The 26,990-nt window shown below is 41.2% G+C and overlaps 1 protein-coding gene across 2 annotated transcripts in view; it reads right to left on the minus strand.

The window, feature by feature from the left end:
• The window catches only part of LOC110508890 (SPRY domain-containing SOCS box protein 4), a 121,799-nt gene that overhangs the window by 85,581 nt on the left and 9,228 nt on the right, over positions 1 to 26,990 (minus strand). For both annotated transcript variants that reach the window (XM_021589783.3, XM_021589784.3), the window contains exon 2: positions 4,531 to 4,619. The gene's annotated coding sequence lies outside the window, so the exon portion shown is untranslated. The remainder of the gene's footprint in view (positions 1 to 4,530; positions 4,620 to 26,990) is intronic.

Here is a 26,990-nt window from a genome sequence, read left to right on the forward strand (position 1 = left end):
TTCTTCTCTGCAGATCCTCTCAAGCTCTGTCAGGTTAGATAGTGAGAGTTGCTGTACAGATATTTTCAGGTCTCTCCAGAGATGTTCGATCGGGTTCAAGTCCAGGCTCTGGTTGGGCCACTCAGGACATTCTGTGACATGTCCCAAAGCCACTCCTGCATTGTCTTGGCTGTGTGCTTAGGGTTGCTGTCCTGTTGGAAGGTGAACCTTCGCCACAGTCTGAGGTCCTGATCGCTCTGGAAAAGGCTTTCATCAACGATCTCTCTATACTTGGCTCCGTTCATCTTTCCCTCGATCCTGACTAGTCTCCCAGTCTCTGCCACTGAAAAACATGCTGCCACCACCATGCTTCATCGTAGGGATGGTGCCAGGTTTCATCCAGATGTGATGCTAGAGCATTCAGGCCAAAGAGTTCAATCTTGGTTTCATCAGACCAGAGAATCTGTTTCCCATGGTCTGAGAGACTTTAGGTGTCTTTCGGCAAACTTCAAACGGGTTGTCATGTGCCTTTTACTGAAGAGTGGCTTCCGCCTGGCCACTAACATAAAGGCCTGATTGGCGGAGTGCTGCAAAGATGGTTGTCCTTCTGGAAAGTTCTCCCATCTCCACAAAGTAACTCCGGAGCTCTGTCGGAGTGACCATCGGGTTCTTGGTCACGTCCCTGTCCAAGGCCCTTCTCACACCCTCTCCCCTCCCTCCCCTCAGTTTGGCCGGGCGGCCAGCTCTAGGAAGAGTCTTGGTGGTTCTAAACTTCTTCCATTTAAGAATGATGGAGGCCACTGGGTTATTGGGGACCTTCAATGCTGCAGAAATGTTTTGGTACCCTTCCCCAGATCTGTGCCTCGACAACATTCCTGTCTCAGAGCTCTACGGACAATTTTTTCGACCTCGTGGCTTGGTTTTAACTGTGACATGCACTGTGTCATGACTGTCCTGATACAGGAGACCACAACCATACAGATTATCTCTCAACCCCAACAGAGGAGGAGAGATCTAGGGGTCTGAAGATGTGGGTTTTTTATGACCCCTCACCCCCCTGGTAAATCTCAGTCCACAGACAAATTCCTTTGTCCTGTTACTATGGAGAACCAGCCTCAGAACATTAAACATGAAATAAAGCGACTTTGGAACAATGGTTTCCGTCAGCCACAATGGTGGTCATGACGATAGATGGAATATGAAAATGTATGCCATTTTCGTTTTGTTATTAAAGGTTAATAGATGACGTTATTACAAAAACATTGTAACGTGAAGAGTTTTCCTAGTATATGTTTGATGTTTATACATTGTATGTTGTATGGAAAATATCCATATCAAAGAGAATGTTTTGGGAAAGATGAAATGTGAAGTTAGTTGTCTAAAATTGGATTTGAGTAAAATCTAGACCTTGCCCTCATAACTTGGTACGCCCAGAGAATTGCCCTAAAGGCGGTTACGCCCACTTCTGACCCAAGGGTATAAAACCTGTGAGGGAAGAATTTACAGGGAAGACTACGTGACCCAAGCTGCAGCCAAGGTCTAAAAAGTCAACAAACCCAAAACTCAATGCAAGTTTGAAGACAAAGAAATCTTTTTCTACCCAAGCTACGGATGAGTAGCTGTGTCTAAGCGGGTGAATTCAAGTCGAACCACCTAGCCTCCACTCCCCATCGAATCGTGGTATCGACACTGTTTCATTCCAACGCTGTGAGCTCTGAGCTACAGAGCTGTCCGTCCTCAGAAGACCCCTTCCAGAGCAAGGGTGAGGAAACTCCTAAGCCAAAAGGACACTGATATCGGGAGGACGATCAGAGAGGTGCGCCGGAGAAGTGCGTCATCGAGCAGCTGAACGGTTCCTTGAACGGTCCACGCGGAGAATCCACAGAGAACTTCCCCACGTAATTACATCATTATATTCTGACCCATAAGAGCCGCAGTTTGGGGCAAGGCTAGGGTTACAATAGCATAGCTGACAAATTCACCCAAATGTATATTTCTCTCGTGTATTTTCTCTTTTTCTCTCTCTTTGAAATCCCCATTTTGGGTAACACGCGCCATAGTGTGTTGGCCCGTTATACTAAGTTCTAATCAATAGCCTATAATGTGTTTTGTCTATGTGTATCTTTTATCATCATTTTAGCTTTTTAGTAAATAAATACTCAACTAAGATTGGTGTGGTAGGAACTCATTGGTGAGACCCGGGTCCGTGCAGATTCACGGGCTATACGACGTTCAGAACGAGATTGTAGAGGTAACTGGTTAATTAGCGGCTGTTGTAAAATCGATATCCTGACATTCTTTGAGTTAATTTGGGAAATGGAAACTCAATAAAAACAAGTTTTCCCATGGTGACCCAGGTTAATGAGTTAATAATTGCTTGATTCAGTTAATCACGCAATTAGAAACTTTTAATAATTCGATGAACAACAGTTGTCACATTAACTAATACAACGTGACAACAACTGTCAACTGTGGGACCTTTTATTGACAGTTGTGTGCCTTTCCAAATCATGTCCAATCAATTGAATTTACCACAGGTGGACTCCAATCAAGTTGTAGAAACATCAAGGATGATCAATGGAAACAGGATGCACCTGAGCTCAATTTCAAGTATCATAGCAAAGGGCTGAATACTTAAGTAAATAAGGTTTCTGTTTTTTATGTTTAAAACATTTAATACAATTTCTAAAAACCTATTTTCACTGTGTCATTATGGGGTATTGTGTGTAGATTGATGAGGAATATTTTTTTTATCCATTTTTTCTTATCCATTTTATCTTATTTTTTTAAGTCTGCATCGTAACATTTGGAAAATGTCAAGGGGTCTGAATACTTTCCGAAGGCACTGTGTATATATAGTGCAATTGGAAATTATTTAGACCCCTTGACTTTGAGATTTTGTTACGTAGATTATTCTAAAATTGATTAAATTGTTTTTCCCCCTTCATCAATCTACACACAAAACACCCCATAATGACGTGCCAGAAACAGTTTAGAAATATTTGCAAATCGATTTAACAAAAAAAATGAAATATGATGATACACACTGTGTGTGTGACATCAGTTTTCATGTGAATATGATGATCTACTATGTGTGTGATATCAGTTTTCAGGTGAATATGTTTGGTCGTTGAGTGACCGACTGAAAGGGAACTCCTTGTTCCAGTTTTAATTGTTGAATGTCTACCGGGCAAGAGTTGTTCCTTGCAATTCCTTGATAAATTCAATCAATTAAGTCTAATTTACAACGTGCTTTTTTACAGATGTGTTTGTGGCACATCAATGTTTACAAGCTTGTGTGTTTCGACAAACGCATCTGTAAAAGACCTTAAGCAAATACGATTTAATTGAGTCAATGAGGAAAATCTTCTTTGGTTTTGAAATCTGTTTTAACAAACACTGGTTCCGAGAAGGCAGCACACATACAGACAATACCAAGCCACTACTACAGCAGCCACTGCAAACAGACTACATAGACAAGCACAATAGGGAGTGACAATATTATTGGGTACGGTAGCATAGTGGTTAGAGCGCTAGGCCAGTAACCGAAAGGTTGCTGGATCGAATCCCTGAGTTGACAAGGTAAAAATCCGTCGTTCTGCCCACTGGATGTCGATTACGGCAGCCTCCCGAACCTCTCTGATTCAGAGTTGTTGGGTTAATGTTGAATGCATACAGTTGTACCCCCTTTACCTAATATGTTGAGTCATCAAAGTAATCCTATCTATTCTACAGTATACGTATCTGTAAAGTGAGTGTCTATGAGAGTGACTATCTGTGTGGATGTTTGCTGCCAAGGGAGAACAGGGCAGGTAACTCAAGTCCAAAGCCTGGGATGGTGGTGAATGAATGAGAGAGAGAGAGAAGGGAGTGAGAGAGGAAGAATGGCAGGGGACAGCATTGCTGCCTAGCCTCTCTGAAATATTCAGGGCAGAGTCACTGGACAGGGGCACGGTGCTATCAGGTTTCACCCTACATTCACCAGGTTTAGGAGGCTTACTGTGTGTGTTTTATCCACTCAAGTGTGTATATGCCCACTAAGCACTGTCCCAGTTACATTATTTACCTGGTTTATCGGGGTCAATGCAAACAATCAATGGGCAGCTGACAACACCATACCAGTGGAGAGCTTGTGTCATACATGCTGCTATTGACCTAGTTTCACTGTGTGTGCATTTCTATATAAGCCAACCTATTGAAAGAGAAGACTATTGAAACCCTTAGGGATCAATGAAATAATCTAAAGGGCTGTTTACACTACTGATCAGGACTGAGGCGAGCCATACTGTACTGAGCTGAGCCATACTGTACTGAGCTGGCATGATTATAAATGTTAAATAAAAAAAAATTAAAATTAAAAGTGTGAAAAGATTGAGGACTGGAGGTGCCTACCCCTGAATCAGGTCATTGGAGTAGTCTGCTATACACTTATAATAATCACCAATTAGTTGCAGTCGCCCAAACCATGGGACAGCAACATTCACACACTAACAATACACTTCCGAATCAATTGGTCAGGCAAGAATCAAACAAGATAGAGGAATGTGTTACCTGTTGGTTCTTAGGAAAGCCACATCTACAGTCTGAAGGTGAGACTCAGGGTTCAAAGTTGAAAGAGCAGTCCAATGTGTGGTGTGAGTCTGCAACAGAAACAAGGGAGGGATAGAGTTAACAAGGAAAATACACAGAAAAAAAAACCACAGGAAATATTTAAGCAATAAGGCACGAGGGGGTGTGGTATACACTACCAGTCAAAAGTTTAACCTCTCTAGGGTATGTTAGGTCAGTACCTAGTCCCAGAAAAACACAGCCATTTTTCAAGCCAAAGAGAGGAGTAACAAAAAGCAGAAAGAGATCAAATTAAATCACTAACCTTTGATGATCTTCATCAGATGACACTCATAGGACTTCATGTTACACAATACATGTATGTTTTGTTCGCTAAAGTTCATATTTGTATCCAAAAATCTCAGTTTACATTGGCGTGATGAGGAGACGGCCTACAGAGAGGAGGCGAGGGCCCTCGGAGTGTGGTGTCAGGAAAATAACCTCACACGATGTCAACAAAACAAAGGAGATGATCGTGGACTTCAGGAAAAAGCAGAGGGAGCAGCCTCCTATCCACATAGACGGGACAGTAGTGGAGAAGATGGAAAGTTGCTTGGCGTACACACGGACAAACGGAAATGGTCCACCCACACAGACAGGGTGGTGAAGAAGGCGCAACAGAGCCTCTTCAACCTCAGGAGGCTGAAGAAATGTGGCTTGTCACCAAAAACACTCAAACTTTTACAGATGCACAATCGAGAGCATCCTGTCGGGCTGTATCACCGCCTGGTACGGCAACAGCTCCGCCCACAACCATAAGGCTCTCCAGAGGGCAGTGAGGTGTGCACAACGCATCACTGGGGGCAAACTACCTGCCCTCCAGGACACCTACACCACTCGATGTCACAGGAAAGTCAAAAAGATCATCAAGGACAACAACCACCCAAGCCACTGCCTGTTCACCCCGCTATCATCCAGAAGGCAAGGTCAGTACAGGTGCATCAAAGCTGGGACCAAGAGACTGTTAAATAGCCATCACTAACATTGAGTGGCTGCTGCCAACAGACTCAAATCTCTAGCCACTTTAATAATAAAAAAATGGATGTAATTATGTATCACTAGTTACTTTTAAACGATGCCACTTTATATAATGTTTACATACCCTACATTACTCATCTCATATGTATATACTGTACTCTATACCATCTACTGAATCTTGCCTATGCCGTTCGGCCATCGCTCATCCCTATATTTATATGTACATATTCATATTCATTCCTTTACACTTGTGTGTATTAGGTAGTTGTAGTGAAATTGTTAGATTACTTGTTAGATATTACTGCACAGTTGGAACTGGAAGCACAAGCATTTCGCTACACTCGCATTAACATCCGCTAACCATGTGTATGTGACAAATAAAATTTGACTTGATGTCCAAGACAGAATCAGGTCCCATTCAATAGAAGCAATTTTTCAGATTATGTATCCATTGATTCGACTGTTGTGTGCCCAACGTATTGGGAGAAAGGTGTGGTTTTGGGTTATGGTTTGGGATGTGGAATACATAAAACAATGTCATCCAGATATGAATGTGGGCACCAATCCCAGTGCCTGACAGATGGTTCAGTCCCAGTGGCTGACAGAGGTCGTTGGCTGAAGTGCATGTGAATGGGGCCCAGAGCAAGTGGACAGTAAAGAATCACGAGGAGAGAAATTCATGGGCACTAAAATATTAATGACTTAATCTTGCTCAAAATTTGTGAGGCGGTGGCTTGTCTACATTAGGGAGAATAAACACTGGCCTGAGACAGGATGCTGTTCAATTAGATTCTCAATAGATAACTTCACAGGTAGAAGACGTGTGCGTGTGTGTATGTGTGTGATGTTTGGCAAATATGGAACGGTAGGTTAATCTCATTCGCATACATAAACACAGATGTTTTTGTAAAGTGTCTTTTCATAAGAGTTTCCACATAAACACAGATCTGTCTGTCAAGGAGGCTTTTCAGATGGGGGCTCTTTGCACCACACACACACACACACACACACACACGAGAGAGAGAAAACGCTGACAAAACTCAGAACTTTGCTGTGCAGGCCAGGCCTAGGTAAAGCCCTGGAGGACAGACAGGAGCTTTGTACCAGCAGGGCTGCTCTCTACCACAGGCTGGCTGGCTGGCTGGCTTACTTACTTACTTATGGTTTTTCCATTTCCTCAAGACTGAGTTGGGCTGGGGAGCTAAGTAAACCACTTTAACCTGGGAATGGGGGAAAGGAGGAGTTCTCTCACACACACAGATCGATAACTTCTAGAAAACGCTAATTTGCTAGAAACCGCTAACTTCCTAGAAACAAAACATTCATATGATGACTATCTCTGAAACTCACTTAGATAATACCTTTGATGTTACAATGGTAGCAATACACGGTTACACCATTTACAAATGAGATAGGAATGTCAATGGCTGTGGTGTTGCTGTTTATATTCAGTTAGATTTCTGTAAAGCATAGAGAGGATCTCATGTCAAATGCTGTTGAAGTAATATGGCTACAGGATCACCTACCTAACCTAAAGCCTATTCTTTTGGGAAATTTCTATAGGACCACCAAGTTCTAACAGTCAGTATCTGGATAACGTCTGTGAAATACTTGATAATGTATGTGATATCAACAGAGGTATATTGGGCAACAAAAATATTGACTGGCTTTCATCAAGCTGTCCACTCAAGAAAAAGCTTCAAAGTGTAACCAGTGCCTGCAACCTGGTTCAGGTTATCAGTGAATCAAAAATCAGGGTATTAACAAACAGCACAGGTATGAAGTCATCCACATATATTCATCACATCTTTACTAATGCTGCAAAAATCTGCTCTAAAGCAGTATCCACATCCATCAGACTTAATGATCAAAATATAGTATCCGTATTTAGGAAAACCAACATTCCACAGACTGGGCCTAATATAGTGTATAAGAGGTCATACAAGAGGTGTTGTAGTGATTCCTATGTTGAATAATATTTGCTGGTGTGCGGTGTGTAATGATGAGCAACCAAAAGCTGCACTTGACGCATTTATGAAATTGCTTATTCCAGTTTCTAATAAGCACGCACTCATTAAGACAATACCTGTACAAACTATTACATCCCTGTGGATTGATGAGGATGAGGCAAAAGGAAAAAAAACAGCTGATTGGCAGACATATATTGTCTATTAACAATGAAAAGTCACCTGGGTGTGACAACATGGGTGGAAAATGACTGAGAATGATGGCGAACTATTGTCATCCCTAATTTCCATCTCTTCAATATAAGCCTACAAGAAAGCATGTGCTCGCAGGCCTGGAGGGAAGCAAAATTCATTCCGTTACCCAAGAATAGCAAAGCACCCTTCACTGACTCAAACAGCCGACTTATCAGTCCATTACCAACCCTTGGTAAATATTTGTTTGACCAGATTAGAGGTCGACCGATTAATCGGAGTGTCTGATTAATTAGGGCCGATTTCAAGTTTTCATAACAATCAGAAATCTGTATTTTTCGACACCAATTTGGCCAATTAATTTTTTAATGCCTTTATTGACTTTATTTAACTAGGCAAGTCAGTTAAGAACACATTCTCATTTTCAATGACTGCCTAGGAACGGTGGGTTAACTGCCTTGTTCACGGGCAGAACAACAGATTTTTACCTTATCAGCTCGGGGATTCAATCTAGCAAACCTTACAGTTAAACTAGTACAATGCGCTAACCACCTGCCTCTCATTGCACTCCACGAGGAGCCTGCCTGTTACACGAATGCAGTAAGCCAAGGTAAGTTGCTAGCTAGCATTAAACTTATCTTAAAAAAAAAAAAAAAAAAATCAATCAATCAATCAATCATAATCACTAATTAACTACACATGGTTGATGATATTACTAGTTTATCTAGCATGTCCTACGTAGCATATAATAGATGCGGTGCGTATTCGCGAAAAAGGACTGTCCTTGCGCCAATGTGTACCTAACCATAAATACCACTGCCTTTCTTAAAATCAAGACAGAAGTATATATTTTTAAACCTGCATATTTAGCAAAAGAAATCCAGGTTAGCAGGTAATATTAACCAGGTGAAATTGTGTCACTTCTCGTGTTCATTGCACGCAGAGTCAGGGTATATGCAACAGTTTGAGCCGTCTAATTTGCCAGAATTTTACATAATTATGACATAACATTGAAGGTTGTGCAATGTAACAGGAATATTTAGACTTAGGGACGCCACCCGTTAGATAAAATACGGAACGGTTCCGTATTTCACTGAAAGAATAAACATCTTGTTTTCGAGATGATAGTTTCCGGATTTGACCATATTAATTAATTAATTAATTAATTAATTAATTAATTAAATTAATTAAGGCTTGTATTTCTGTGTGTTATTATGTTATAATTAAGTCTATGATTTGATAGAGCAGTCTGACTGAGCGATGGTAGGCACCAGCAGGCTCGTAAGCATTCATTCAAACAGCACTTTTGTGTGTTTTGTCAGCAGCTCTTTGCTGTGCTTCAAGCATTGCGCTGTTTATGACTTCAAGCCCATCAACTCCCGAGATTAGGCTGGTGTAACTGATGTGAAATGGCTAGCTAGTTAGCGTTTCAAACGTCACTCGCTCTGAGACTTGGAGTAGTTATTCCCCTTGCTCTGCATGGGTAACGCTGCTTCGAGGGTGGCTGTTGTCGATGTGTTCCTGGTTCGAGCGAGGAGAGTGACGGAAGCTATACTGTTACACTGGCAATACTAAAGTGCCTATAAGAACATCCAATAGTCAAAGGTTAATGAAATACAAATGGTAGAGAGAGTAATAGTCCTATAATTCCTATAATAACTACAACCTAAAACTTCTTACCGGATATTGAAGACTCATGTTAAAAAGGAACCACCAGATTTCATATGTTCTCATGTTCTGGGCAAGAAACTCAAACATTAGCTTTCTTACATAGCACATATTGCACTTTTACTTTCTTCTCCAACACTTTGTTTTTGCATTATTTAAACCAAATTGAACATGTTTCATTATTTATCTGAGGCTAAATTGATTTTGTTGCTGTATTATGTTAACTTAAAGTAAGTGTTCATTCAGTATTGTTGTAATTGTCATTATTACAAATAAAAAAAAATAATAATAAAAAGTAATAATAATAATAATAATAATAATAATAAAAAAAAATGGCCAATTAATCGGTATCGGCTTTTTTTGGTCCTCCAATAATCGGTATCGGCTTTTTTTGGTCCTCCAATAATCGTTATTGAAAAATCAGAAAATCAGTAGACCTCTAGACCAGATACAATACTATTTCTCAGTAAACAAATTTAGAACAGACTTTCAGCACGCTTATTGGGAAGGACACTCAACAGGTTACACAAATGAGTGAAATTGATAAGGAGATGGTTTGTTAGACCTCAGTGCAGCGTTTGACACTATCGATCATAATCAGCTGCTGGAAAAAAAGCTTTACATCCCCTGCTATATCAAGGATTGAGAGTTACCTGGGGCAGCAGGTAGCCTAGTGGTTAGAGCATTGGGCCAGAAACTGAAAGGTTGCTAGATCGAATCCTCGAGCTGACAAGGTAAAAATCTGTCATTATGCCCCTGAACAAGGCAGTTGACCCACTGTTCCTAGGCCGTCATTGTAAATGAGAATTTGTTCTTAATTTAACTGACTTTCCTAGTTAAATAAAGGTTAAATAAAAAAAACAAAAAAAAATACCTGTAACAGAATACAGAGGGTGTTCTTTAATGGAAGCCTCTTCAACAAAATCCAGGAGGAGTCAGGCATTCCCCAGGGGAGCTGTCTAGGCCTCTTACCTTTTAAAAACTTGACTAATGACCTACCACTGGCACTGAGTAAAGACTGTCTATGTATGCTATTGACTCAAGACTATACACATCAGCTACCACTCTTCACAAACTACCACAGCAGGTGAAATCCCTGCAACACAACACAAAGCTGCAGTCAGTTTTAGAATGGGTGGCAAGAAATAAGCTAAATGTTTTAAAATAAAAGCATTATATTTGGTACAAATCATTCACTAAACCCCAATCCTCAACTAAATCTTGAAATGAATAATGTGAATATTGAGCAAGTTGAAGAGACTAAACCTCATGCTAGCAGATACCCATACACTTCCAGTCATTGTGCTAATGCTAGTTAGTATTGGCTCACGAAACTACCTCTAACTTCCATCATACTGGACACCGACATACAAATGGTATCCACAAGTTCATCCGACTCTGGGGAAGTAGAAAAATGGCCTCATTGCCAAAAATTCTTGAAGTATCCCTTTAAAATGTACATGGTGAGCTAACATAAATAACAGGAGATTGACTGCATCACTACTTGTCTTTGTGCGAGGTGTTGAAAGCACCGAGCTGTCTGTTCAAACGACTAGCACACAGCTCAGACACCTATGCATGCTCCACAAGACATGCCACCAGAGGTCTCTTCACAGTGCCAAAGTCCAGAACCGACTAAATGGAACACCATTCCACATAGGAGACATGACTAAATGGAACACCATTCCACATAGGAGACATGACTAAATGGAACACCATTCCACATCAAGTAACTTATGCAAGCAGTAAAATCTGATTGGAAAAAAAGCAGTTAAAAATACACCTTATGGAACAGCACCGACTGTGAGGAGACTCAAACACAGACTAACACGCACTCTACACACACACAGTACCAGTTAAAAGTTTGGACACCTACTCATTCAAGGGTTTTAATTTGTATGATTTTCTACATTGTAGAATGAGTGAAATTATCAACACTATAAAATAAAACATATGGAATCACATAGTAACCCAAAAAAAGTGTTAAACGAATGAAAATAGATTTTAATATTTGATATTCTTCAAAGTAGCCATCATTTGCCTTGATGACAGCTTTTCACACTCTTGGCATTCTCTCAAATCCAAACTTTTGACTGGTACTGTACATTGTAATATTATTATATTGCTGTATTATGGATTGTGTGTAGTACATCATGTGTTGTGCAATGTTTTGTATGTAATCACCTTAAATCGTGTTTGCACCCCAGGAAGAGTAGCTGCTGCTTTGGGGATCCGTAACAAATGACTACAAATACACATACGTACAGAAACACGACCGCACAATCACTACAAAACAGATGTTATCAAAGATCTCAGATCACAGTTGTCTATAATGTTTAAATAGCCAGTAGAAATACAATCAATAACCGTAATAGATCACGATTTGTGTGACAAGGCATACAAGGCTCCTCATTTCAATTAGTGGCATACATGAATCCATACATCCATCTTAAAGCTACAGTATGAAACTCTGCTGAATATCCTGATAGGAGAAACAAAGGCGTATACCGTTTGTTATCCATCCCATCTAACGACCCCCTAACCCTATATGAGGAGCATGCTCTTCTAATGTTTCTATGACAACCATGGAGGAAGGGATGGCACACGCATGTACTGTCGGGGATTGATGCGCGCTGAAGACGACTTCTCTCATGAAGGCAGGAAAAAGAGAGGGGGAGGGATGAGGGGATGAAAAGAGGGAAAGCAGAGGGAGGGTGAGGAAGTAGGCCAAATATAGGAACAGTATAATGAGCTGGGTTCTTATCATCTCTCCATCACATCCATGTCCTCCTCCACACTATCTTCTCTCCCACCTTTCACTTAATCCACATGCCCAACCAATTGAAGGCAGCAACCATCATCCCACTCACTGCTACATTTCCCAGAGGCCCCCTGCGGCAGAAAGAGGTATAGGCACGTTGTCATTTTTTAAATGTTTACATTTTAGTCATTTAACAGACGGTCTTATCCAGAGAGTCTTACACTTAATGTGACACAACCACATATCACAGTCGTAGTCAGTGCCACATATCAGTCGAAGTCAGTGCCTATCTCCTCAAAAATAAGTTATCAGCAAAGCCAGTTCTAGAGGCAGCGAGGAGAGGGAAAGAGGACGAAAATGCACTTGTACATTACATTTTATAGATAAAATAAGTAGCATATTGTTTAACGTGTTCATATTTTTCTTCTCCGACAACACAACAGCTGATTTAAAAAGGGAGTGTGGCAGATTTTAAAAACTCTTGTGTGAAGGACTGACGATACTCAATGAAAAGGTGGCTATCGAGGAGGGAAAGGGGGATACCTAGTCAGTTGAAGGCCACTCTTCCGTTCCCCTACTAATGAATTGACACTCTCCTTGACCACTTATTGGTTTCTGGGTCACGGAGGAGAGAGAGGAAAGACTTTTGCAAAAATTAGAAAAGGCCCTTGACAGTGTAGGCAGGCTAGGTTTAAAAAGGCTATTTGGAAAATGCATCCTTAGTACCTCCTCTAACAGCTGAGGATATCACCATCTACTGGATCCTTTCTTTCATCTATCCAATAGTGTGAGGTCAGTGATTACCTCAAGGAAGGAAGCATTTAAAAAGTATCATAACAGGGCCATAGGATTTTCTAATGCTTAAATGAAAAGAGCTGTGAATGTTTTGGGGGTTACCTTATCACAGTGTTTATCATGGACACGATTGAAGCGGAGCTGAGGCAAAAGTGACTGGGTCACAACCGCAGAGCTGATGGCTTCAGAGAGCAAGTTGATGAGCCTCAATCTAGTTTACTAAACTGGAGGCTAGTCAACAGGCTACATACAGTGGGGCAAAAAAGTATTTAGTCAGCCACCAATTGTGCAAGTTCTCCCACTTAAAAAGATGAGGGGCCTGTAGTTTTCATCATAGGTACACTTCAACTATGACAGACAAATGAGAATAAAAAATAAAAATAAAATCACATTGTATGATTTTTAATGAATTTATTTGCAAATTATGGTGGAAAATAAGTATTTGGACACCTACAAACAAGCAAGATCTGGCGCTCACAGACCTGTAACTACTTCTTTAAAGAGGCTCCTCTGTCCTCCACTCGTTACCTGTATTAATGGCACCTGTTTGAACTTGTTTTCTGTCACGCCCTGGTCTTAGTATTTTGTGTTTTCTTTATTATTTTGGTCAGGCCATGGTGTGACATGGGTTAATTATGTGGTGTGTTTTGTCTTGGGGTTTTTGTAGGTATTGGGATTGTGTTTATAGTAGGGATGTCTAGAAAATTCTATGGTTGCCTGGAGTGGTTCTCAGAGGCAGGTGTTTATCGTTGTCTCTGATTGGGAACCATATTTAGGCAGCCATATTCTTTGCGTGTTTCGTGGGTGATTGTTCCTGTCTCTGTGTTAGTTTGCACCAGAATAGGCGGTTTAGGTTTTCACGTTACGTTTATTGTTTTGTATTGTTGGTGTTTATCTTTTATTAAACATGTATCGAAATAACCACGCTGCATTTTGGTCCTCCTCTCCTTCGACGAAAGAAAACCTTAACATTATCATTATAAAAGACACCTGTCCACAACCTCAAACAGTCACACTCCAAACTCCACTATGGCCAAGACCAAAGAGCTGTCAAAGGACACCAGAAATAAAATTGTAGACCTGCACCAGGCTGGTGCAGACTGAATCTGCAATAGGTAAGCAGCTTGGTTTGAAGAAATCAACTGTGGGAGCAATTATTAGGAAATGGAAGACATACAAGACCACTGATAATCTCCCTCGATCTGGGGCTCCACGCAAGATCTCACCCCGTGGGGTCAAAATGATCACAAGAGCGGTGAGCAAAAATCCCAGAACCACACGGGGGGACCTAGTGAATGACCTGCAGAGAGCTGGGACCAAAGTAACAAAGCCTACCATCAGTAACACACTACGCCGCCAGGGACTCAAATCCTGCAGTGCCAGACATGTCCCCCAGCTTAAGCCAGTACATGTCCAGGCCCGTCTGAAGTTTGCTAGAGAGCATTTGGATGATCCAGAAGAAGATTGGGAGAATGTCATATGGTCAGATGAAACCAAAATATAACTTTTTGGTAAAAACTCAACTCGTTGTGTTTGGAGGACAAAGATTGCTGAGTTGCATCCAAAGAAACCATACCTACTGTGAAGCATGGGGGTGGAAACATCATGCTTTGGGCCTGTTTTTCTGCAAAGGGACCAGGACGACTGATCTGTGTAAAGGAAAGAATGAATGGGGCCATGTTTCGTGAGATTTTGAGTGAAAACCTCCTTCCATCAGCAAGGGCATTGAAGATGAAACGTGGCTGGGTCTTTCAGCATGACAATGATCCCAAACACACCGCCCGGGCAACGAAGGAGTGGCTTCGTAAGAAGCATTTCAAGGTCCTGGAGTGGCCTAGCCAGTCTCCAGATCTCAACCCCATAGAAAATCTTTGGAGGGAGTTGAAAGTCTGTGTTGCCCAGCAACAGCCCCAAAACATCACTGCTCTAGAGGAGATCTGCATGGAGGAATGGGCCAAAATACCAGCAACAGTGTGTGAAAACCTTGTGAGGACTTACAGAAAACGTTTGACCTCTGTCATTGCCAACAAAGGGTATATAACAAAGTATTGAGATAAACTTTTGTATATTTTCCACCATAATTTGCAAATAAATTCATAAAAAATCCTACAATGTGATTTTCTGGATTTTTTTTCCTTCTCATTTTGTCTGTCATAGTTGAAGTGTACCTATGATGAAAATTACAGGCCTCTCTCATATTTTTAAGTGGGAGAGCTTGCACAATTGGTGGCTGACTAAATACTTTGTTGCCCAACTGTACATCTGGGTCGAGGTTCAGGCTAGAGACTGCCACTAAAGTACAGATGTGGAACCATAAAATAGAATGAATACATCCAAATGAAATGGATATACAGTATCTGTTCTTTTTTCTACTCCTTCCTCCTTTTGAGAAAACACCACATTTGAGACTTAGAATGTTCTACCTGCATGACAGAGATTCCAAGGCAATTACACCAACATTTTATTCCGAATGTAAACTACAGTAGAATGTTTGCCATGGGAGATGTTAGGAGCCAAGATGGAGGATCGAGTTACTCTGTTTTGTATATACGTCCCTGCACCACCAAGCTTCCAGTGTTGTTTCTTCAAACTCTCCGGCTCCGGCTCCCTGGGGATTAAGTGGCTTTGTTAATCCCAGAGGGATTAGGGAGATTTGGGGATCTGGGGCAGTGGCCCAATCTGAACAGCCTCACAGCTCAATGAGACTCATAGATTTGACTAAATGAAATGGGAGCAGTTAGTAGATAGAGGTGAGAGGGTAAGAGGTTAGAAAGTGTCTTTTTTCTTTCTTTTATAAACCATACAAAACATACCCATACAAACATCATTACGTCACACCTGCCCAGAACCACTATGTGATATTTAATTGTTTTTTGGGGAATATTTTTTACTAACCTGTTTTTGCTTTGTCATTATGGGCTATTGTGTGTAGACTGATGAGGGGAAAAAACTATTTAATAAACTTTACAAGAAGGCTGTAACCTAACAAAATATTAGGGAAAAAGTCAAGGGATCTGAATACTTTCCGAATGCACTGTATCTCCAATGCTTTCACTCTATAAATGTTGCTGACTGTCCATCTATTTCTACTCGCTCTTCCCATACAGTGCATTTGCAAAGTATTCAGACCCCTTCACTTATTCCACAGTTAACGTTACAATTAATTAAATTGTTGTTTTCTCTTCAATCTACACACAATACCCCATAATGACCTAGTTTTTTGCTACTTGAGACATTTGTGCAAATGTATAAAAAATGTTTTAACTGAAATATCACATTTACATGAGTATTCAGAGCCTGTACTCGGTACTTTGTTGAAGCACCTTTGGCAGTTATTACAGCCTCGAGTCTTCTTGGGTATGACGCTACAAGCTTAGCATAGCTGTATTTGGGGAGTTTCTCCCATTCCGCTCTGCAGATCCTCTCAAGCTCTGTCAGGTTGGATGGAGAGCATCGCTTTACAACTATTTTCAGGTCTCTCCAGAGATGTTCGATCAGGTTCAAGTCCGGGCCACTCAAGGACATTGAGACTTTTTTCCGAAGCCACTCCTGCGTTGTCATGGCTGTGTGCTTAGGGTCGTTGTCCTGTCTCTCAGTCCCTGCCGCTGAAAAACATTCCCACAGCATGATGCTGCCACCACCATTCTTCACCGTAGGGATGGTGCCAGTCTTGGGTTCATCAGACCAGAGAATCTTGTTTATTAAGGTCTGGGAGTCCTTTAAGTGCCATTTGGCAAACTCCAAGCGGGCTGTCATGTGCCTTTTACTGAGGAGTGGCTTCCGTCTGGCCACTAACATAAAGGCCTAATTGGTGGAGTGCTGCAGAAATTGTTGTCCTTCTGGAAGGTTCTCCCATCTCCACAGAGAAACTCTGGAGCTCTGTCAGAGTGACCATCGGGTTCTTGGTCTCTGACCCAGGCCCTTCTCCCCCAATTGCTCAGTTTGGCTGGGCGGCCAACTCTATGAAGAGTCTTGGTGGTTCCAAACTTCTTCCATTTAAGAATGATGGAGGCCACTGGGTTCTTGGGGACCTTCAATGTTGCAGACATTTTTTGTCCTCTTCCCCAGATTTGTGCCTCGACACAATCCAGTCTCAGAACTCTACGGACAATTCCTTCGACCTCATGGCTTGGTTTTGCTCTGACATGCATGGTCAACTATGGGACAGTATCTCCAAATTTTTTGTCCAAATTTACCACAGGTGGACTCCAATCAAGTTGTAAAAACATCAAGGGTGCTCAATGGAAACAGGATGCACCTGAGCTCAATTTCGAGTCTCATAGTAAAGGGTCTGAATACTTAAGTAAATAAGGTATTTATTTTATGTAATTTTAATCAATTTGAAAACATTTCTAAAAACCTGTTTTCGCTTTGTCATTATGGGGTATTGTGTGTGGATACATTTTAGAATAAGGCGGTAACCTAACAAAACGTAGAAAACGGGAAGGGGTCTGAATACTTTCCGAATGCACAGTACACCTTATTCAATGCTCTCATTTCTCTCTCTGCTGCCCCCCCCCCCCCCCCTCCCTCCCCCCCTCCTTCCATCCCCATCTCCCCAGGCCAGCAGCAGTGTCCTCTGCTCTCCTGTAGGTAAAGGTAACCCTGCAAGGGTGAAATCCATTGACAATTTTCGAAATGGAATTAACGTGAGACTAACAAGGTGCTAGTGTAAGGTGAGATTCTACGCTCACATGGTCTAAAAACAAGAGTTCGCAGGATGTGTATGCTTTTAGAGAATATAGTCACCTAAAAAAAAAAGGCATAGAAATGTATTTGAGCAGCACCAGGTCTACAGATTTTGCTTTTAAATTTGTACAGTGTCACTATTTTGGGAAAACACTGTTTTAAGCAGTGGAGGCTGCTGAGGGGAAGATGGCTCATAATAATGGCTGGCGTAACGGCGTAAGTCATTACCATGAGCCCATTCTCCCCAATTAAGGTGCCAACATCCTCCTGCGGTTTTACGTGACCCAGGAGACCTAGAGAAAAGCTATCCAGATGGGTTGTCTAGTGTGGAACTGACTGTGCGAGTGAGGGTTTTTGACTTGCTAAATTTCCTTTCACGGAAATTAGGTAATCTAACACCATCCAACACAACAATCAGCTTTCCGCATCCCAAAAACACATCCAACCTGACACACATTGTAACCTGCCAGGTGGGAAGCTAATAACATTGTTTCACCATTTACCCTTCATTAAATTGTTCAAGTACCAGCAGATGGATTGTCACGTCTGGCACTTAGCTGCCAGGGACTTTAATAGATTGATAGATTTTTTTATTCTTTCCCTCCCTCTCACTTTCCTCTGTATCACACTATAGGGTCTGACCTAGATCCCTTTCCCAAAGGAAATGAATGAATAAATCACGAGTGCGAGATGTGCTCCATATTCTCTGAACCTGGTGCCCTCGCACAGCGCCTTGCTACTACACTGTCTGGGTGGATGGATACAACCTCTGAACCTGCTGCTCTCACACAGCGCCTTGCTACTACACTGTCTGGGTGGATGGATACAACCTACCTCAACATACCTGGGTGGCTCAATAGCAGGAAATGAAATTGAAATTGAAATTCCATTTCAAACATTCCATTCCCAGCTGGGTGGGGCAAGCTTAAACCAGCTCAATGTATTACAAAGCAAGGACACATCATTAATTGCATATTAAAGTTATATAAAATAAAAGCATACTACACAAGTATTTATGGTTTAGGTAAATGTTCCATCATTTGTAGATTCTGCCGGTGAAGCAGTTGACATTTGCCCACGTGATGTAGCTAGCTAACTGGCTAGAATAATGTTTGCAAGCTAACAAGAAACAGAAATAGGTTTACTTTCTGGATTGACCACAACACTAATCTACAGTACCATCTCCAGCTAATGGAGACTACAGAAGGCAGTGGTGGTTTATCACACACACATAGACATAGAAATATATGGACACACACACTACAATTTTACATGTGCATACCCACCCACACACTCTCCAGCAGAGCTCATCTCCAATCAGCGGTGGGTTCTCACTCTCTCACACAAAACGCTCAAACTAGGGATTTGACAAGTGGAAATTAAAATTTTTAAAAACAGCCATTTTTTAAAACTGGTTTTCCGCTAAAACATTTTTTTTTTTTACATAAAATTCCACATCAATTCACAATGGATTACATATGTATGACCGCTAGGGCTGGGCATTGAAATTATATAATCCGTGACCCTTTACGGACATAGAATGCAGCTACAGTAACATGTCCATAATTGATCACTTCTCAGACAATTTTTTCAAAAGTGCCGCATCAGAAGCGCCTATACCTTTTCAGACAGTATAATTCTGCTCTGGCATACAATGTTCTATTGTTTCCCTGACAACAATAAACATTGCTGATTGATGTGCTGCTGTGTTGTTTTTATGCTGTTTTTTTTTACGTTAGGGTAGCTAGATGTGTTCTCTTTCTACTAATGAACCAAGATGACGTAGCAGTGCAGATGTGGTTTGTCGTCCTCTCGTTTACTATTTGTATTTTTTGTATAAAACAATATGTTTCAAATAACACAGTTTGACGTGCCAAATAAGCTTGTTGACCAATCAGGACCTGAATATGACTGTGCGTCACAATCATTTAACGAGTTCATTAGCAAAAACATAGCAAAACGACATCTGTTTCAGTAGCTATAGTTAGCTGGCTAACTAAATAGCTAGGTGTCATCTAAAATAACCATAATTTATAAAAAGACAGTTCTTATTTGATTAATGGTGGTCGGACACATCTATGTGAAGCTAGCCACAATAAGGATTAGCCACAATAGTGGACATTGTGGTTAGCCTTCAAAATAAAGGTATGGCATAATTCTACTATTTGTATTCATTTGCATCACTGTCAATTACACACTTTTATTTTGAAGGCAAACCGCAAATTCCACTATTGTGCCTAATCCTTATCGTGGCTAGCTTCACAACACATAACCCAGTCTGGTCAAGCCTCACTAGCCAGATCAAATCCAATTTTATTTGTCACATTCACATGGTTAGCAGATTTTAATGCGAGTGTAGCGAAATGCTTGTGCTTCTAGTTCCGACCATGCAGTAATATAACAAGGAATCTAACAATTTCACAACAACTGTCTTAATAACAAGTGTAAAGGAATTAATAAGAATATGTACATAAAAATATATGAATGAAGCTAGCTGGCTGCTTATAACATTAACCCTGTTGCCCAAAGCTAAGTAGCTGGCGAGCCATTTATTTTCTTTAAACTGAAGTTCAATAGGCGTACAACAAGTGGCAACCTAGGCAATACTTAAAAGGATTCCTAAATCATTGCTAAGAATAATGAAAATAACTGCAGTTTCTACTGGTTGTTTTCAGGCTGGTTGTATTGGTGCTAGCTAGGTACCAAACTAAAGCTAGCTACCCCAGAAGTCGCGGTCGAACAAATTATGCTTTATTACCAACGCGGTATTGTAAACACATCGTTCGTGGCCGGTGTTTGCTGACTTCTTTGAACAGCGCTAGTGTATCTTTTTTGACATGCAAAAGAGACAAACGGTGTTCCATAGTATCGTTTGTCGTGAAGCTAATAGCAATGACGCTATTACTGTGTAACTCCGGTAGGGCAACATCTGAAAAATAGCGCCCTTGGTAATGTGTATCGGTGCTCGACCAGTCAGCGAAAGCCAACATCACCCACGACAGAGAACAGTTGATTGTCAAGGGCAATGAATTCCATTATCTTGGCTTTAATGGATTTCGTCTTTGAGTTGTCTCGCTGAAATGTTGTTACTCTTTCAAATGACTGCTCAATCCACACAGCAGACATTGTGGGCTAGGTTGGGAATGCTGTGTAGCACGCGTAGCCCAAAAGTTTACGTGGCGTCATGCTCATTAGCTTTGACATTGGTTTTGCACATCGGCGTTAAACTAGACATCGGCCGATACCGATGGTGGCATTTTTAGCTAATATCGTACGATTCCGATATGTTCACTGACATATCATGTATCCCTAATTGCAATGATTGAATAACGTGCGTGTACATTTATTTTGCACTGCAAGGGAGAGAGGGGAGGGGGCAGGCAGAACCGTGCACATTTGTCTTGGTAATCTGCATGTCATAATGTCTTAATTGTCTTGCATGCCTCGCAAATTCCAACAAGTAGTCTAAAGTTTGCCTTATCCTCTAGTTATGAAAACTTTCCCCAGACCTTCATAGCCTATCATCTAGTTAGGCTATAACACAGAAAATAATGGTTTTGTGATAATGGCACTGTGATTTTAATGTGGTGGGGGACAAAGTTTTTCGGTTAGTGATTTTTCTTAACGATAAGGATCCCAACTTTGTTTAAACATTTTAACGTTTAAAAATTAATTCCCCTAGCTCAAACCACACAGTTACACATGCCCAGTTACGCCACACAAGTCTTCCTCGTAAAGAGAATATTCAGTGCTAATTGGGATTACATAATATCTTGGAGTCCTCAGTCTTTTTTAACACTATGCGAGTACGCCCCACAGTGAGAGGAGAGAGAATGTGTGTTTATGTTAATCTCTGGAACATTATAGGCCTATTTCATCGAAAATTAAGATAATAGCCAAGATCGTCATCATATCGAAATCAGATCATTCTGTAATAAAATAGCAGTTAATTCTTTATCATTCACTTACAGACACAAGTCTACTGAACTTATTGCATTCTTACTGTGAACATTGCTTCTGCATCTCTTCCCTTCCCTCTCTGAAAAATCTTAGACAGGGCTGCTGGTCCTAGACTAATCAAAGGCACTCTCCCATGACAGCTTCCACCCCAACATACTCTTTAACAGGACGTCACAACACATCTGGTCTGCATGTGTGTTACGCAAGGTGTGTGTGTATACGTACGTGCGTGGTAGACTAATGTAGGCTAACATATGGGAAGATTATTAATGGGTTATTATCATCATCATCATCCCAACTATGAGAAGTCTTATATGCTGGTCCCCGTCTCGTTCACTCTCCAGACAAACACCCTCCTCTGTCATCTCCTCATTGTCTAACAGTAGGGAGCAGATAGAACCAGCTGCTGCCCTAAACCAGGTGCATCATCCATTGCCTACTACTGACTGGTGGCAAGGTGTGTGTGTGTGCATGTGGCAGGGCGTGATCGAGTGCGTGTGTGTGTGTGTGTGTGTGTGGCAGGGCGTGAGCGAGTGCGTGTGTACTTCCACCCCTGCAGTCCAGCCACGAGTCTCCACCGTCATCTTCTCTTTAGATCTAAATATTCATGACTATAAACACTTTCATGATACAGCCAGGGTTAAAAAGATGGACATTAGGATATATACGGTACTGCTGGATCATGTGTCCTGTTAATCTCAAATCACACAGTGCTAAGAGATAACATCAACACGGTCATATGGTGTTACTGTCAAAGACACCTGTATTTGGGGAGTTTCTCCAAATCTTCTCTGCAGATCCTCTCAAGCTCTGTCTCTCCAGAGACGTTCGATCGGGTTCAAGTCCGGGCTCTGGCTGGGCCACTCGAGGACATTCAGAGACTTGTCCCGAAGCCACTCGGTGTTGTCTTGGCTGTGTGCTTAGAGTCGTTGACCTGTTGAAAGGTGAACCTTAGGACCTCAGACTGGGACTGAGCGCTATGGAGCAGGTTTTCATCAAGGATCTCGCTGTACTTTGCTCCTTTCATCTTTCCCTCAATCCTGACGAGTCTCCCAGTCCCTGCCACTGAAAAACATCCCCACAGCATGATGCTGCTACTTCCATGCTTCACTGTAAGGATGGTGCCAGGTTTCCTCCAGACGTGATAATTGGCATTCAGGCCAAAATGTTCAATCTTGGTTTCACCACACCAGAGAATCTTGTTTCTCATGGTCTGAGTTTTTAGGTGCCTTTTGCCAAACTACCATAAAAGGCCTGATTGGTGCTGCAGAGATGGTTGTCCTTCTGGAAGTTTCATCCATCTCCACAGAGTAACTGTAGAGCTCTATCAGAGTGATCATCAGGTTCTTGGTCTCCTCCCTGATCATGGCCCTTCTCCCCAATTGCTCAGTTTGGCCGGGTGGCCAGCTCTAGGAAGAGTCTTGGTGGTTCCAAACATCTTCCATTTAAGAATGATGGAGGCCACTGGGTTCTTGGGGAACTTCAATGCTGCAGATGTTTTTGTACTCTTCCCCAGATGTGTGCCTGTACACAATCCTGTCTTGGAGCTCTACGGACAATTCCTTCGACCTCATGGCTTGGTTTTGCTCTGACATGCACGGTCAACTGTGGGACATCATATAGACAGGTGTGTGCCTTTCCAAATCATGGTCCTCTACTCTTTTCACCAATGACCTGCCACTGGCATTAAACAAAGCATGTGTGTCCATGTATGCTGATGATTCAACCATATACGCATCAGCAAACACAGCTAATGAAGTCACTGAAACCCTTAAAAGAGTTGCAGTCTGTTATGGAATGGGTGGCCAGTAATAAACTGGTCCTGAACATCTCTAAAACTAAGAACATTTGTATTTGTTACAAATCATTCCCTAAGTTTTATACCTCAGCTGAATCTGGTAATGAATGGTGTGGCTGTTGAACAAGTTGAGGAGACTAAATTACTTGGTGTTACCTTAGATTGGAAAATGTCATGGTCAAAACATATAGATTCAATGGTTGCAAAGATGGGGAGGTCTAGCCTTAATAAAAAGATGACACCACATTCCAAAAAGCAAGTCCTGCAGGCTCTAGTTTTGTCTAATCTTGATGATTGTCTAGTCGTGTGGTCCAGTGCTGCAAGGAAAGACCTAGTTAAGCTGCATCTGGCCCAGAACAAAGCGGCACGTTTTGCTCTTAATTGTAAGGGTTGATATAAATACTATGCATGCCAGTCTCTCTTGGCTAAGAGTTGAGGAGAGACTGACTGTTTCTTGTAAAAAGTGATGCAATGTGTTGAAAATCCCAAATTGTTTGCATTGTCAATTTATACACAGCTCTGACACACACATATCCCACCAGACATGCCACCAGGGGTATTTTTACAGTCCCCAAATCCAGAACAAATTCAAGAAAACATACAGTATTATATAGAGCCCTTATTGCATGGAACTTCCTTCCATCTCATATTGCTCAAATAAACAGCAAACCTGGTTTCAAAAAACAGATAAAGCAACACCTCGCGGCACAACGCCTCTCCCATATTTGACCTAGATAGTTAGTGTGTATTGATATGTAGGCTATGTAGTTCTGTCCTTGAACGGTTCTTGTCTAATGATGTTCTGTATTATGTTTCATGTTGTGTGGACCCCAGGAAGAGTAGCTGCTGCTTTTGCAACAATGGGGATCCTAATAAAATACCAAATATCCAATCAATTGAATTGACCACAGGTGGAGTCTGATTAAGTTGTAGAAACTAGAGGTCGAACGATTATGATTTTTCAACGCCGATACCGATTATTGGAGGACCAAAAAAGCCTATACCGATTAAAAATCGGTCGATTTTTAAAATGTATTTGTAATAATGACAATTACAACAATACTGAATGAACACTTTATTTAATATAATACATCAATAAAATCAATTTAGCCTCAAGTAAATAATGAAACATGTTCAATTTGTTAAATAATGCAAAAACAAAGTGTTGGAGAAGAAAGTAAAAGTGCAATATGTGCTATGTAAGAAAGCTAACGTTTCAGTTCCTTGCTCAGAACATGAAGACATATGAAAGCTGGTGGTTCCTTTTAACATGAGTCTTCAATATTCCCAGGTAAGAAGGTTTAGGTTGTAGTTATTATAGGACTATTTCTCTCTATACCATTTGTATTTCATTAACCTTTGACTATTAGATGTTCTTATAGTATTGCCAGTGTAACAGTATAGCTTCCGTCCCTCTCCTCGCTCCTCCCTTGGCTCGAACCAGCAACACAACAGCCACCATCGAAGCAGCGTTACCCATGCAGAGCAAGGGGAACAACTACTAGAAGGCAAAGAGCGAGTGACGTTTGAAACGCTATTAGCACGTGCTAACTAGCTAGCCATTTCACTTCGGTTACACCAGCCTCATCTCGGGAGTTGATAGGCTTGAAATCATAAACAGCGCAATGCTTGACGCACAACGAAGAGCTGCTGGCAAAACGCACAAAAGTGCTGTTTGAATGAATGTTTACGCACCTGCTTCTGCCCACCACCACTCAGTCAGATACTTATATGCCCTATCAGACTATATGCAAATCAGGACACGCTAGATAATATCTAGTAATATCCTCAACCATGTGTAGTTAACTAGTGATTATGATTGATTGTTTTTTATAAAGATAAGTTTAATGCTAGCTAGCAACTTACCTTGGCTTACTGCATTCGCGTAACAGGCAGTCTCCTTGTGGAGTGCAACGAGAGAGAGGCAGGTCGTTATTGCGTTGGACTAGTTAAGGTTGCAAGATCGGGTCCCCCGAGCTGATAAGGTGAAAATCTGTTGTTCTGCCCCTGAACGAGGCAGTTAACCCATCGTTCCTAGGCCGTCATTGAAAATAAGAATGTGTTCTTAACTGACTTGCCTAGTTAAATAAAAGGTCAAAAAATATAATAATAAAATAAAATAAATAAATAAATCAAATATGGGCAAATCGCCGCCCAAAAATACCAATTTCCGATTGTTATGAAAACCGATTAATCGGTCGACCTCTAGTAGAAACATCAAGGATGATCAATGGAAACAGGATGCACCTGAGCTCAATTTTGAGTCGCTTAGCAAAAGGTCTGAATACTTATGTAAATAGGGTATCGGTTTTTATATTTAATACATTTGCAAAAATTTATAAAAACCTGTTTTCACTGTTATTATCGGGTATTGTGTGTATATTACATTATATTTTTTTTATTTAAGCAATTTAAGAATAAGGCTGTAACATAAGAAAATGTCAAAAAAGTCAAGGGGTCTGAATACTTTCTGAAGGCACTGTAAGTCTCTGTGTGTTAGAAGAACACAGAGACATTATGAAACCACACTGTACATAATGAATACATACACCCCAGACATGGCAAACCACAGTCATTCACATACATGAGGTATAGCCTACTTACAGAGTACACACAATCACACACACTGGTATTGGATCACACAGTAAATCATTTTGCAGCATTACACACATTCCAGATCACACTGCAACACGCACATTTATTTACCTTTATTTAACTAGGCAAGTTATGAACAAATTCCTATTTTCAATGACGGCCTAGGAACAGTGGGTTAACTGCCTTGTTCAGGGGCAGAACGACAGATGTTTACCTTGTCAGCTCGGGGATTCAAGCAACCTTTTGATTACTAGTCCAACACACACACACACACACACACACTATAGTACAAGTCAAAAGTTAGAACACACCTACTCATTCAAGGGTTTCTTTATTTTTACCATTTCTACATTGTAGAATAATAGTGAAGACATCAAAACTATGAATTACCCCCCCCCCCAAAAAGTGTTATTTCAAAATATATTTTAAATATTAGATTATTCAAAGTGGCCAAACCTTTGCCTTGATGACAGCTTTACACACTCTTGGCATTCTCTCAACCAGCTTCACCTGGTATGTTTTTCCAACAGTCTTGAAGGAGTTCCCACATATGCTGAGCACTTGTTGGCTGCTTTTCCTTCACTATGCGGTCCAACTCATCCCAAACCATCTCAATTGGGTTGAGGTTGAGTGATTGTGTAGGCCAGGTCATCTGATACAGCACTCCATCACTCTCCTTCTTGGTCAAATAGCCCTTACACAGCCTGGAGGTGTTGGGTCATTGTCCTGTTGAAAAACAAATGATAGTCCCACTAAGCCCAAACCAGATGGGATGGTGTATCGCTGCAGATTGCTGTGGTAGCCATGCTGTTTTTTTAAGAGTAGCTTGAGGTGGGGGTCGCCTCAGTCATCAAAATGCAAATGAGAACTGACGTCACTAAATATTTTTTTGATTCTCTGTGTATGAGAATAAATTAGTGTTGCAACTGAGGACAGATGTGTACACGCTACGTGCTTCAGCACTCGGCATTCCGTTCTGTAAGCTTGTGTGGCCTACCAC

The sequence above is a fragment of the Oncorhynchus mykiss genome, chromosome 28 (assembly GCF_057628025.1).
Source record: "Oncorhynchus mykiss isolate SJ-2025 chromosome 28, ASM5762802v1, whole genome shotgun sequence".
Lineage (NCBI taxonomy): Eukaryota > Metazoa > Chordata > Actinopteri > Salmoniformes > Salmonidae > Oncorhynchus > Oncorhynchus mykiss.